The sequence below is a fragment of the Pongo pygmaeus genome, chromosome 16 (genome assembly GCF_028885625.2).
Source record: "Pongo pygmaeus isolate AG05252 chromosome 16, NHGRI_mPonPyg2-v2.0_pri, whole genome shotgun sequence".
Lineage (NCBI taxonomy): Eukaryota > Metazoa > Chordata > Mammalia > Primates > Hominidae > Pongo > Pongo pygmaeus.
The window spans coordinates 46,353,348-46,368,357 of NC_072389.2; the positions used below are offsets into that span (position 1 = coordinate 46,353,348).

The 15,010-nt window shown below is 43.2% G+C and overlaps 1 pseudogene; it reads left to right on the top strand.

Moving 5' to 3' along the window:
• Positions 1–5,856: 5,856 nt before the first annotated feature.
• LOC129013708 (CBY1-interacting BAR domain-containing protein 1-like) lies at positions 5,857–6,776 on the top strand (annotated as a pseudogene).
• Positions 6,777–15,010: the final 8,234 nt, after the last annotated feature.

Below are 15,010 nucleotides of genomic sequence, written 5' to 3' on the forward strand. Positions count from 1 at the left end.
TATGAGGATAATTGCACCAGTAACTTCAGGGGATTTGAATGAGGATAGGCACAATAACAAGTGCCACATGGCTTACAGAGGAATGACTATAGTAGCAGAGGTTCGAGAACAGCCTGGCCAACATGGTGAAACCCCATCTCTACTAAGAAAAACAAAAATTAGATGGGCAAGGTGGTATGTGCCTGTAATCCCAGCTATGTGGGAGGCTGAGGCATGAGAATCACTTGAACCCAGGAGGTGGAGGTTGCAGTGAGCTGAGATCGCACCACCACACTCCAGCCTGGGCAACAGGGCAAGACTCTGTCTCAAAAAAGGAAAGAAAGACCAGGCGTGGTGGCTCACACCTATAATCCCAGCACTTTGGAAGGCCGAGGCAGGAGGACCACAATGTCAGGAGTTCGAGACCAGCCTGACCAACATGGTGAAACCCCATTTCTACTAAAAATAAAAAAATTAGCTGGGCATGATGGCACACGCCTGTAGTCCCAGCTACTCAGGAGGCAGGAGAATCGCTTGAACCCGGGAGGCGGAGCTTGCAGTGAGCCGAGATCGTGCCACTGCACTCCAGCCTGGGTGACAGAGTGAGACTCCATCTCGAAAAAAAAAAAAAAAGAAAAAATAAAAATAAGAACAAAGCAAAACGAAAAAGAACCTGGTTGAAGAGCATGTGGGAATTTCTTGTGCTGTCATTGCAGCTCTTCTGTAAATCTAAAATTATTTCAAAATAAAAAAATACTGGCCAGGTGTAGTGGCTCACGCCTGTTATCCTAGCACTTTGGGAAGCCAAGGTGGGTTCTTGAGCTGAGGAGTTCAAGACCAGCCTGGGCAACCCCAGGCTAAAACCCCATCTCTAAAAAGACAAAAAAAAAAAAAAAGCCAGGAGCAGTGGCTGACACTTGTATCCCAGCACTTTGGGAGGCTGAGGCAGACGGATCACTTGATGTCAAGAGTTCAAGACCAGCCTGACTAACATGGTTGAACAGCATCTCTCTTAAAAATACAAAAATTAGCTGGGCACAATGGCATGTGCCTGTAATCCCAGCTACTCGGGAGGCTGAGGCAGGAGAATTGCTTAAACCCGGAAGGCGGAGGTTGTGGTGAGCAGAGATTGTGCCACTGCACTCCAGCCTGGGCGACAGAATGTGACTCCATCTCAAAAAATAAAAAATAAAATAAAATAAAGCTACAGTAGGCCGGGCGTGGTGGCTCATGCCTGTAATCCCAGCACTTTGGGAGGCCAAGGCCAGCAGATTACCTGAGGTCAGGAGTTTGAGACTAGCCTGGCCAACGTGGTGAAACCCCATCTTTACTAAAAATATAAAAATTAGCCGGGAATGGTGGCACAAGGCCTGTAATCCCAGCCATTCGGGAGGCTGAGGCAGGAGAATTGCTTGAACCCGAGGGGCAGATGTTGCAATGAGCCAATATCACGCAACTGCTCCCCAGCCTGGGTGACAGGGTGAGACTCTGTCTCAAAAATAAATAAATAAATAAAAATAAAATAAAATAGCTATAATAATTAAGACAGTGTGTTATCAGCATAAAATAAATAAATAACCAATAGTACAGAGCAGAGAACCCAGCAAAGACCCATCATGCATTGACACTGGATAATTTATGGTGGGAGCACTGCAGTTTTTCAATAAATGATGCCACACAGTTAGGTGTCCATATACAGAAATGTGTTAAATTGATCCCTACCTCACAGTTTATTAAAAAATCAATCCCAGGTAAATTAGAGATGTATACATAAATGGCAAACCAAAAAACATAACAAAGGAAATATCCTTAGAATGGTGGAGTAAGAAAATAATTTTTCTGGCAGGGTGTGGTGGCTCACGCCTGTAATCCCAGAACTTTGGGAGGCTGAGGCGGGTGGATGGCTTGAGGTCAGGAGGTCGAGGCCAGCCTGACCAATATGGTGAAACCCCGTCTCTACTAAAAATGCAAAAATTAGCCAGGCGTGGTGGTGTGCACCTGTAGTCCCAGCTACTTGGGATGCTGAGGCAGGAGAATTGTTTGAACCCTGGAGGCGGAGGTTACAGTGAGCTGAGATTGCACCACTGCACTCCAGCCTGTGCAACAGAGTGACACACTGTCTCAAAGAAAAAAAAAAAGAAAAGAAAAGAAAAATAAAATAATTTTTCTTTCTGAGATAAGATCTTGGTCTGTTGCCCAGGCTGGAGGGCAGTGGCACAATCATGGGTCACAGCAGCCTCAAATTCCTGGGGTCAACAGATCCTCTCACCTCAGTCTCCCAAAGTGCTAGGATTACAGGCATGAGCCATTGTGTCAGGCCAAAAAATAATTTTTGTGTTTTTCTTTGAGACCGAGTCTTGCCCTGTTGCCCAAGCTGGAGTGCAGTGGTGCAATTATAGCTCATTGCAGCCTCCATCCCCCCAGCTCAAGCAGTCCTCCCACCTTAGCCTCCCTAGGAGGTGGGACTTCAGGTGGATGCCACCACATCCGGCTAATTTTTTTTAATTTAAATTTAAAATTTTAATTTTAGGCTGGGCGCGGTGGCTCACGCCTGTAATCCCAGCACTTTGGGAGGCTGAGGCTCCATCTCAAAAAAAAAAAATTATTTTATAATATTTAATTTTGTTTACAAAGTAATTGTATTTGCTATTCTGTTTATTTTCCTTATTATTAATTTATTTCTACTTAGACTGTATCCTCAAAAATGATTTTGACCCATACGAATTAAGTTATTTCTCTCTTCTGGCTGGGTGTGGTGCCTCGCGCCTGTAATCGTGGCACTTTCAGAGGCCAAGGTGGGTGGATCACCTAAGGTCAGGAGTTCGAGACTAGCCTGGCCAATATGGTGAAACCCTGTCTCTACTAAAAATACAAAAATTAGCTGGGCGTGGTGGCGCATGCCTGTAATCCCAGCTACTCAGGAGGCTGAGACAGGAGAATCGCTTGAACCTGGGAGGCGGAGGTTGCAGTGAGCTGAGATTGCACCACTGCACTCCAGCCTGGGCGACAGAGCAAGACTCCGTCTCGAAAAATAAGATAAAATAAAATAAAAAACAGTACGCCTAATGTTAGTGAGAATGTGGCATATTAGGAACTCTCATACACTGCTGTTGGGTATGTAAATCAGTAAACAGTTTGGCAGAAGGCAGCAAAGTTAAATATATACATATGTAACAAATCCACTCCTGGAGAAATTCATGCATGTTCACACCAGGATACATATATAAGAAACCTCATAGCAACACTGTTTGCAATAACTAAACAAAGGGAACATCAATAGTGGTGGTAAGTGGTGGTAAAATGCACCCCCTTTCTTTTTTTTTTTGAGACAGAGTCTCACTATGTCACTCAGGCTGGAGTGCAGTGGTACGAAATCAGCTCACTGCAACCTCTGCCTCCTGGGTTCTAGTGATTCTCCTGCCTCAGCCCCCTGAGTACCTGGGATTACAGGCATGTGCCACCACGGCTGGCTAATTTTTGTATTTTTAGTGGAGACGGGTTTCCCCATGATCGCCAGGCTGGTCTCGAACTCCTGACCTCGGGATCCACCCATCTCAGCCTCCCAAAGTGCTGGGATTACAGGCGTGAGCCACCCTGCCTGGCCGTGTAATGTTTTATTTCTTGAACTGGTGTTCACTTTGGATTTTTCCGTAAACAGTACATTTTCATTTAGTTAACTTCTAAGTATATTTCACAATAAAAAAGTTTTAAAAATTTCCTGGCATTCCTCTCTTGTTCCTCTAAGTCTTCCTTGAAAGTTTCCAGTTACCACTCTCACCTGGAAATCACTACAAATTAGTTTTGTAATTGAGATTTCACAAGATGCTAGATCAAAATGCTTTACCGATAGCCCAATTTTGAATATCTAACACTTCTCTTCTTCTCTCATTCCTGGAATTCTTAATCCAAAAATCCCCCAGAAAACCACTCATACCAATCTGACAAGGCCAACTATTTATAATTCATCACTGCTGTTGATTAGTCAGAATTCCTTCACCCTTTACAGGCGTACACATTTTTTCTTTTTAAATATTTATTTCTTTATTTTATTTAATTTTGAGATTAGAATCGTACTGTGGTGATTTCCAGAAACATTTTCTGAAATTCATGTATTCTTTCCTCATTCTTCCTGAATTCCTATTATTTGTTCGGCACCTACAACATAAATCAGGGGGGCAGGGGGTGTAGGAATATCACAATGACATATCGTTGATATTTACAAAAATAACAGCAAATGAAAGATTTAATCTATGTCATACAATAAGAAACACAACTGATGGATGATACTTTGATTTCCCTGTTGTTTTTTAAACACTAGCAACAAGTCACAATATTACTGGTATTTGCATTTCATCATCACTAGGCCTAATTTTTTCTAACCGAAGGGAGATTTTCAATATACAGTCAGCTTTTCATTCATCTGCCTGACCAAAATCTAATCCTCTGACATCTAATTCTTTCTTGGTTGTCAGGTTTCTTCTAATCTCATTTGTAGGATATCACTCTAAACACCACTTCCTTTCCTACACTTATAGCTCACTACTATACCATGTAAAATATTATTGTAAGTTTTTTACTTCTAATTACAATGCACCTCTGAAAAGAGGGCTTTTCTCATTCCTCCAGGCATTATGTGGACAGCAGGGCACAGATAAGACAACATTAATTCATGCAACATGATTTCCTGTCTCTGGGAGAAATCATAGATGATTGTGGTAAGCACTACAGGTGTCCTCTTATGACATATATCTTCCTCAAAAATTATGTGGTATACCCCTGTATTTGTCAGACTCTAACCAGGAAAACAGGAAGCATTCTAAGTATTGGAAACGGGAAATTTAGTACAGGAAATAAATTGCATGGCTGATGGAGGAGATGAGAAGGTGAGGCAGTCTAGAGATTATCAACAGCGGGAAGACACTACTATACCTTAGCTGAAGGAACGAAGCAAAGATGTGGTATTACTAGGGCCTAGGAGCCACAGTGACCTTGTAGAAGCTGAAACCATGGCAGGCCTGTCAGGCTGGTAATGCTGCCATAGAAGAGATGTAGCCAATGCTGGAAATACTACCCAGGGCAGAATGAGGCAGGTACAATATCCTGGTGTCCTCCTGCTTCCCTCCTAGCTTCCACCAGTACTTTCCTTTAGCCAAATCCAGCTAAAAACCAACAGCAGCAGGAGAACAGGGCAAGGGCAAGAAATGAAGGGTTTGGGAAGAAAAGGAGATTTGGAGAAGTCGTGACACTCATCTCCAAGCAGTCAAAGGACTATCACCTGGGAGAGGGAATGGATTTATTCTCCATGGCACATCAAGAGATGGAAAAGCCGGCTGGGCATGGTGACTCACGCTTGTAATCCCAGCACTTTGGGAGGACAAGGCAGGCGGATCACGAGGTCAGGAGTTTGAGACCAGCCTGGCCAACATGGTAAAACCCCGTCTTTATTAAAAATACAAAAATTAGCCAGGTGTGGTGGTGGACGCCTGTAATCCCAGCTACTCGGGAGGCTGAGGCAGGAGAATCACTTGAATCCGGGAGGTGGAGGTTGCAGTGAGCTGACACCATGCCATTGCACTCCAGCCTGGGCGACAGAGCGAGACTCCGTCTCAAAAAAAAAAAAAAAATCCACAGAAAGATGTGAGTGGTAGAATCTAGGTAGTGGGTATGTGGGTGCTCACTGTGTAATCTTTTGACTTTACTGTATATTTTAAATGTCCAAAAAAAAAAAAAAAAAAGAAAAACACCATCAAAGGCGGCAAGACATCTAGGACCACAAAGTGGGATCATCTGTTCACAGGTGCATTCGTTATCTATCACTGGGTAACAAATTACCCAAAATTTAGCAGCTTAAAGCAGCAAATACGGGGCCCCTGCAAGGTCCCCTGCTGTGCGCGAGGCAGCATGATGAGGCGCACCCTGGAAAACCGGAACGCTCAAACGAAACAACTGCAAACAGCTGTCTCAAACGTGGAGAAGCATTTTGGAGAACTGTGCCAAATCTTCGCTGCCTATGTGCGGAAAACTGCCTGGCTGAGAGACAAAGCAGACCTCCTGGTGAATGAAATCAACGCGTATGCTGCTACAGAGACCCCACATTTAAAGCTGGGCCTGATGAACTTTGCTGATGAGTTTGCCAAACTTCAGGATTATCGACAAGCAGAGGTTGAAAGACTTGAAGCCAAAGTAGTTGAACCCTTGAAAGCTTATGGGACCATTGTGAAAATGAAACGGGATGACCTCAAAGCAACATTCACAGCAAGGAATCGAGAAGCTAAGCAATTAACGCAATTAGAAAGAACACGTCAGCGAAACCCATCTGATTGACATGTTATTTCACAGGCAGAAACGGAATTGCAGAGAACTACAATGGATGCTACCCGAACAAGCCGTCATCTGGAGGAAACTATTAACAACTTTGAAAGGCAGAAAATGAAGGATATAAAGACTATATTTTCTGAATTTATCACAATCGAAATGTTATTTCACGGCAAAGCTTTAGAGGTCTACGCTGCTGCCTACCGGAATATACAAAACATTGATGAAGATGAAGATTTAGAGGTTTTCCGAAATTCTCTGTATGCACCAGATTATTCATCTCGTTTAGATATTGTAAGAGCAAATTCAAAGTCACCTCTTCAGAGATCACTGTCAGCTAAGTGTGTATCTGGAACAGAACAGGTATCCACTTGTCGACTAAGAAAAGATCAACAAGCAGAAGATGATGAGGATGAAGAGTTAGATGTTACAGAAGAAGAAAATTTTCTTAAGTAAACTACACATTTCCATTTTCATCATAAATGACATAAAATCCACAATGACTAAATTGTAGAACTTTATGCTCACTTTGATATGTTAAGCCTCAAAGTGAAGTCCAGCTGGAAACAGAAAAATTTTTAAAGGAAACTTATGCTGACCAAAAATGAAGGCTTTAAAAAATATTGCATACCAGTCATTTCAACATCCTACCTAGTGTTACATGATTTTTGTGTAAGTGACCTTTTTTTAAAGATGGTGTATTTCAAAGTATTTCATATTAATGTACTATATCTACTTGAAGTTCCAATAGTACATTATGACAGAAACCAAAAGATCTAAGAATTCTGCTTAGCTTTTTGGTTAAGACTCCATGCTTTCATTACCAGAAAAGGGTCTTATGTAGTCATTCTGATTACATGTAATTCTATTCCATGAAGCCTTAAGAAAAAAAAATTTTTTTAACTTTCCCTAAAACTTTATCATTTGATAAGTAAATTTACTTTTCAAGAAGAGTATAATCAAAGAGTAAAGATAATGTGACACTAAGATATCAATGTTTTATGAATACACATAAGGCATAAATTTCAGCTGTAAAAAAGCCACATTCAATCTGACTCTGGTTTTAAAACAAAACTGCTGTCATAATTATACATGATACTGCAACTTTTGGAAGGCTAATTTGGTGGAATGTTGCCTCATCATAGAACACCATAGATCATTAAAAATTCTATAAAAATTTTACCAAGCTACCATATAGTTAATAAAAGGGTATACAGTCACTTTTATTTCTGAAAATATAAAATATGGAGACTTTCAGTGTATCTGATGCTTCTCTTTTGGTAAGGAATTATACTTTTATTTCATGGATCCCAGGCAGGCATATAAGTTATGGAATTTATAAAATCATTTGGGATAATTAGAAAATGCAATTATTCATAACAGAAAAATAAAGACTTTCTAGAAAGCAAAAAAAAAAAAAAAAAAAAAAGCAGCAAATACTTATTATCTCCCAGTTTCTGGGGGGGTCAGGAGTCCAGGATCAGCTGAGCTGGATGATTCTGGTTCACGGTCTCTTATAAGTTTGTGGTCAAGCTATAAGCTGGACTGTAGTCACCTGAAGCCTTGACTGGGGAGGATCTACTGGAGAGGAACGACCACTGTTTGGTTGTGGGAGATGAAGACATAGTCCGTCACAGACTGTCCACTGGAGTCCTTGGTTCTTTGTCGGGCCGAATCCTCCCAAGACTATCCTCCCAACACGGCAACCAGAGCAAGTGATCTGACAGAGAGAGTGCGCCAAGATGGAGGCCATAGTATTAGGCCTTTCAGAAACAAGGAAAGTATATACCAAGATTCTGGGAAGATGGCAGGGTGGTAACGGTGGCATACTTTCTAGGTCTTCTCAAATCCCCACATAAAAGCAGAATAATTAGAGGGCAAAACTCCAAACCCATGAACAATATTTACAACATACTGGGTGACGAAGTAACCCATAAACCTGAAATTGCAAAGAAGTGGGGACAACCCAAGAGATATTGACATCCATGTGGGAAAAACAGTAGAGGGAAGCAATGGGGTATCTGACAGACCTAAGAAGAAAACTGGTATTCACTAGAGAGTGCTAAGGGCCAATTTGAGAACAGCTGAAACCAAAAGGGATTTTTTTCACTCCAATAGCAATTACATGTAAGGATCCCACAGTCTGAAGGTATACCCAGGCTTGAACAGTCTAGACCCTGTAAACTCTGTATAATAACCAACCATGGATGCCTTCCAGGACAAGTTCACACACTGGGGAGAAGCTTCTCGAAATGGAACAAAAACTGAGCAGGGTAGGGAAAACAGAAAGGAAAGAGAGATAAAAGTACTAGAGAAGAAGACAAAGCCAAGAAATCTCAGAAAGCAAACCACTGTGATTTTAACACTACACAAAAACAACAAAATAGGAAGTTCTGTGAAGTTAAAAAATTATTTGAGCCTAGCCTGATGTGGTGGCTCACACCTGTAATGCCAGCACTTTGGGGAGCCAAGGCAGGAAAACTGATTGAAGCCAGGAGTTCTAGACCTCCTGGACAACATAGTGGGAACCTGTCTGCCCCACCAAAAAAAATTTTTTGAGATGAAGTCTAATTCTTTCACCCAGGCTGGAGTGCAGTGGCGTGATCTCAGCTCACTACAACCTCCACCTCCGGGTTCAAGTGATTCTCCTGCCTCACCTCCCCAGTAGCTGGGATTACAGGCATGTGTCACCACGCCTGGCTAATGTTTGTATTTTTAGTAGAGATGGGGTTTTGCCATATTGGCCAGGCTGGTTTTAAACTGCTGACCTCAGGTGATCTGCCCACCTTGGCCTCCCAAAGTGCTGGGATTACAGGCATGAGCCACCGCGCCTGTCCCAAAAGAAACCTTTTTTTTTTGAAATGGAGTCTTGCTCTATCACCCAGGCTGCAATGGAATGGCGTGATCTCAGCTCACTGCAACCTCCGCCTCCCGAGTTCAAGCGATTCTTCTGCCTCAGCCTCCCGAGTAGCTGGGACTACAGGTGCGTGCCACAATGCCTGGCTAATTTTTGTATTTTTAGTGGAGACGAGGTTTCACCATATTGGCCAGGCTGGTCTCGAACTCCTGACCTTGTGATCCGTCTGCCTCGGCGTCCCAAAGTGCTGGGATTACAGGTGTGAGACACTGCGCCCAGCCCCAAATTTTTTTTTGAAAACTAGCTGGGCATGGTGGCACATGCCTCTAGTCCTAGCTACTTGGGAGGCTCAGGTGGGAGGATTGCTTGAGCCCAGGAAGTCAAGACTGCAGTGAGCAGTGATTATGTCACTGCACTCCAGCCTGGGTGACAGAGTGAGAGTGTCTCAAAATAAAAAAAAATAAAAAATAAATAAACAGATTGACACTCTAATATATTGGTGCATAAAAAGCTAAAATGCATTAAGAATATTATGTAAGATGGCCAGACAGGGCGTCTCATGCCTGTAATCCCAGCACTTTGGGAGGATCACTTGAGACTAGGAGTTTGAGCCTAGCCTTGGCAATATAATAAGAACCCCATCTCTAAAAAACAAACAAAAAACTATACAGTATATTTTAAAAATCACACTGTATCTGAAAATGGTTATCCAGAACGACCAACACCAAAACATAGTCTAACAAAATCATTTGACCTGAAAGAAAAAGAGGCCAAGGTGGGCAGTTCGCTTGGGTCCAAGAGTTCGAGACCAGCCTGGGCAACATGGCAAGACTCTGTCTCTACTAAAAATACAAAAAAATAGCTGGTTGTGGTGGTGCACGCCTGTGGTCCCAGCTACTGAAGTGGGAAGATCGCTTGACCCCAGAGGGTGGAGGTTGCAGTGAGCTGAGATTTCGCCACTGCACTCTATCCTGGGTGATAGAGTGAAACACTGTCTCAAAAAAAAAAAAAAATTATATCAGTCGGGCACGCTGGCTCACGCCTGTAATCCCAGCACTTTGGGAGGGCAAGGCAGGTGGATAACCTGAGGTCGGGAGTTCAAGACCAACCTGACCAAGAAGGTGAAACCCTGGCTCTACTAAAAATACAAAATTAGCCAGGCGGGGTGGCACATGCCTGTAATCCCAGTTACTCGGGAGGCTGAGGCAGGAGAATCGCTTGAACCCAGAAGGCAGAGGTTGTGGTGATCCAAGATCAAGCCATTGCACTCCAGGCTAGGCAACAAGAGTGAAACTCTGTCTCAAAAAAAAAAAAGAAAAAAAATTATATCTTAGTAAAAATGTTAAAAATAATTTGTGGTTGATATAATTTACAATGAGAGTTCATCAAACTACAAATGAGGTTTCTGGTTTACATAATACTATTCTGATTTTCTTCCTATTTGTCTTCTCCTTCTTGGTCTCTGTGTGTATCTCTTCCTGTTTACCTTGTTTTTTTTTTTTTTTTTTGAGATGGAGTCTCTCTCTTCGCCCAGGCTGGAGTGCGCAGTGGCGCAATCTCGGCTCACTGCAAGCTCTGCCACCCGGGTTCACGCCATTCTCCTGCCTCAGCCTCCCGAGTAGCTGGGACTACAGGCGCCCGCCACCACACCCGGCTGACTTTTTGTATTTTTAGTAGAGATGGGGTTTCACTGTGTTAGCCAGGATGGTCTCGATCTCCTGACCTCGTGATCTGCCCGTCTGCCCGCCTTGGCCTCCCAAAGTGCTGGGATTACAGGCGTGAGCCACTACGCCCGGACTTTTACCTTTTTTTTTTTTTTTTTTTTGAAAAGGAGTTTTACTCTTGTTGCCCAGGCTGGAGTGCAATGGCGAGATCTCGGCTCACCACAACCTCCGCCTCCCAGGTTCAAGTGATTCTCCTGCCTCAGCCTCCTGAGTAGCTGGGATTACAGGCATGCGCCACCACCCCTGGCTAATTTTGTATTTTTAGTATAGAGATGGGGTTTCTCAGTGTTGGTCAGGCTGGTCTCGAACTCCAGACCTCAGGTGATCCACCCGCCTCAGCCTCCCAAAGTACTGGGATTACAGGCATGAGCCACAGTGCCCAGCCTTACCCTGTTTTAAGAGTGTGATCTTTCTTATTCCTTTTCTCTTACTCTCTATACTCAAACCTGGAAAATACTGTATATGCTCATCACTTCAAGGGCCATTTACATCTCCCAGTCTCTCTAGCTCAGATCTTTCTCCTTCTCTATATTCACATATATCTGACTGTCTAGTAGACACATCCACGTAGGAATTTCAAATGTATTCTAAATGAGAAACATGTAAAATTCAACTATCAAATCACAGTTATTCAAACTATCCTCTCAATATATTCTCTCTGTAAATGGCACCAACTTCCAAACAGATGCCCAAGTCAGAAACCTGAGAGCCAGCCAAGACTCCTTTCTACACTTTACCATCCATATTCAATTGGTCATTTGGTTCATTCTGCTTCCTAAAATCCTGTATTTGTGTATTCCTCTCCATCCTACCAACTGTATCCCACTGTATCCCTCCCAAATTCAAGCATTCACATCTTCCACCTTAATCAATGTGAGAGTTTTCATACAAGTCTTCCTCATATTATTCTTGCTCCTTTTCAATCCATCCTCCAGCTTAAACCAGGATGATCTATCATCTACATTTCTGGTTGCAGTGAGCTGAGATCACATCACTGCACTCCAGTCTGGGCGAAAACAGCGAAACTCTGTTTCAAAAAAAATTATATATATATATATATATATATATTTATATATATAATATATATATATAAAATCTACATTTCTGATCATCTCACTTCCTTGTTCATAACTGGCACTCACTCTGCCAGTTGAGTTGTTCCTGCTAACTAGAGTTCTGCCATAGCCCTCGATCCTACTTCCAAGCTTAGTTTTTTAGCCTTCTAGTCAGTTCTGTGAGCCACTCATCTTTCCAGTAAATTCCCTTCTTGTTTATATTACCCAAGTGAGATAGTTTGGCTGTGTGTCCCCACTCAGGGGTTGGAGGTGGGGCCTGGTGGGAGGTGATTGGATCATGGGGTGGTTTCTAATGGTTTAGCACCATGCTCCTAGTGCTGTCTTGTGATAGAGTTCTCCCGAGATCTGTTTTTTTGAAAGTGTGTAGCACTTCCCCTCTTGCTCTCTTCCTCCTGCTCCAGCAACGTAAGACGTGCTTGCTTCCCCTTTGCCTTCCACTAGGATTGTAAGTTTCCTGAGGCCTCCCAAGAAACAGAAGTCTGTACAGCCTGTACAATCCCATACAGTCTTGGCTGACTCCTGAGTTTCTGACTTGGGCATCTGTTTGGAAGTTGGTGCCATTTACAGAGAGAATACATTTAGTTTGAAGCATTATGATTTGATAATGATAATTTATAAAGAAAAGAGATTTAATTGGCTTCAGGCAGCCAATTACTTAGTCTCAGGTATGTCTTCTTTTTTTGAGATGGTCTTGTCCTTCACCCAGGCTGGAGTGCCGTGGTATGATCTCAGTTCACTGCAACCTCCGCCTCCTGGATTCAAGCAGTTCTTCTGCCTCAGCCTCCCAGGTAACTGTGACTACAGGTGCGTGCCACCATGCCCAGCTAATTTTTGTATTTTTATAAAGACAGGGTTTCACCATGTTGGCCAGGCTGGTCTCAAACTCCTTACCTCAGGTGATCCACCCACCTTGCCCTCCCAAAGTGCTGAGATTACAGGCGTAAGCCACCGCACTTGGCCCAGGTATGTCTTTATAGCAGTGTGAGAACGGACTAATACACCGAGTCAGTTGTTTTGCTTGTGACCAAAAAACTGTAATAGATACATGGACCTTGTCTATTTCCTAGCCTTATCTCTCACTATCATACCGTATTTTTTCCCCTCTTGCAATGGTGAAATCCTTATAGTTCTCTTACTCAAAGTGCACCCTTTCCTCTGAAGAAAGCTTTTGACACAGATCTCAGTTCCAGGACAAGTGCTATCTCCTCTCCAAGGCTACTCTGCCTTCCCCAACATGCGTACAATGCACCAGTACACCTTGAACGTGACTATTATTTCAGTTATAATTTTGTGTACATATCGCCCACTAGACTCGAAGTTCTTTGAGAGTAGGGATTGTGTGTTTTTTTCTCTGATTCCCCAATCTAATCCAGTGCCTGGCTTCAAAAAGGCCCTCCAAAATGTTTGCTAATGAATGCACAAAACAAATGAAGCCTGCCGGGTGCGGTAGCTCACACCTGTAATCCCAGCACTTTGGGAAGGTAAGGTGGGTGGATCACTTGAGGTCAGGAGTTTGAGACCAGCCTGGCCAATATGGTGAAACCCCGTCTCTACTAAAAATATAAAAATTAGCTGGGTATGGTGGCGAGCGCCTGTAATCCCAGCTACTCAGGAGGCGGAGGCAGGAGAATCACCAGAACCCGGGAGGCAGAGGTTGCAGTGAGCTGAGATCGCACCAATGCACTCCAGCGTGGGTGACAGAGCAAGACTCCATCTCAAAAAACAAAGAAACACACAAACAAAAAAACAAATGAAGCCTACCACGTGGGACACTGTATAAGGCAGCTTTACGGCCACGGCTCAGTGTTCTCTGTTTTTGTTGTTGTTGTTGTTGTTGTTGTTGAGACGGAGTCTTGCTCAGTCACCCAGGCTGGAGTGCACTGGTGTGATCTCGGCTCACTGCAAGCTCCGCCTCCCAGGTTCACGCCATTCTCCTGCCTCAGCCTCCCGAGTAGCTGGGACTACAGGTGCCCGCCACCACGCCTGGCTAATTTTTTGTATTTTTAGTAGAGACGGGGTTTCACCATGTTAGCCAGGATGGTCTCGATCTCCTGACCTCATGATCTGCCCACCTCGGCCTCCCAAAATGCTGGGATTATAGGCGTGAGCCACCGCGCCCGGCCCAGTGTTCTCTATTTTAAAGGCAAGTATGAATAACTACTAGACGTACATGTAATATTTTCATTTATATATTTTTTCATTTAAGTGGGCCTTCTCAGAAGGAAGTGCTGAGGAGGAATTTCCTTTTCTCCACATCAAGATTTTGCTATTTCAATGGCATCCCAACAAGTTACACAATAAAAAATTTCTTTCCCTTAATTCCCTCATTCCTGGAACTTGCCATTTTGGCTCTTCCTAAGGAATGTTTTCATTAGAATTTTTTTTCCATTACAAAGTTCTTATTTAAAATACTCAGGGTTTAGCCATCAGGTGCCTTTCAAGTTATAAACAATAATGTACTTGGGGAATTGGAGAATTCCAGAATGTGGAAGTGTCTCATCCTAATCAGAGAGGCTACTATTGCAATATGGAGAGATCAACAGCAAGAGGCTGAAGTTACTGGCCCTCTGGTTTCTCTGGCTTACATTGCAATTAAATGCCTTCAATCAACTCTTCCAAATCTACTAGTTTACACTCTGGTTCATTTGGGAAAAAGAGGAACAAAAATTTCTTTTTTGTCCAGGTGCAGTGGCTCACGCCTGTAATCCCAGCACTTTGGGAGGCCAAGGCGGGCAGATCACCTGAGGTCAGAAGTTCAAGCATGGCCAACACAGTGAAACACCATCTCTTACTAAAAATACAAAAATTAGCCAGGCATGGTGGTGGATGCCTGTAATCCCAGTTACCTGGGAGAATCGCTTGAACCTGGGAGGCAGAGGTTGCAGTAAGACCAGATTGGGCCACTGCACTCCAGCCTGGGCAACAGAAAAAAAATTTAATTTTTTAATCTTAATTTTTTATTTAATTTAATTAATTAATTTATTTATTTATTTTTGAGACAGACTCTCACTCTGTCGCCCAGGCTGGAGTACAGTGGCGCGATCTCGGCTCACCGCAAG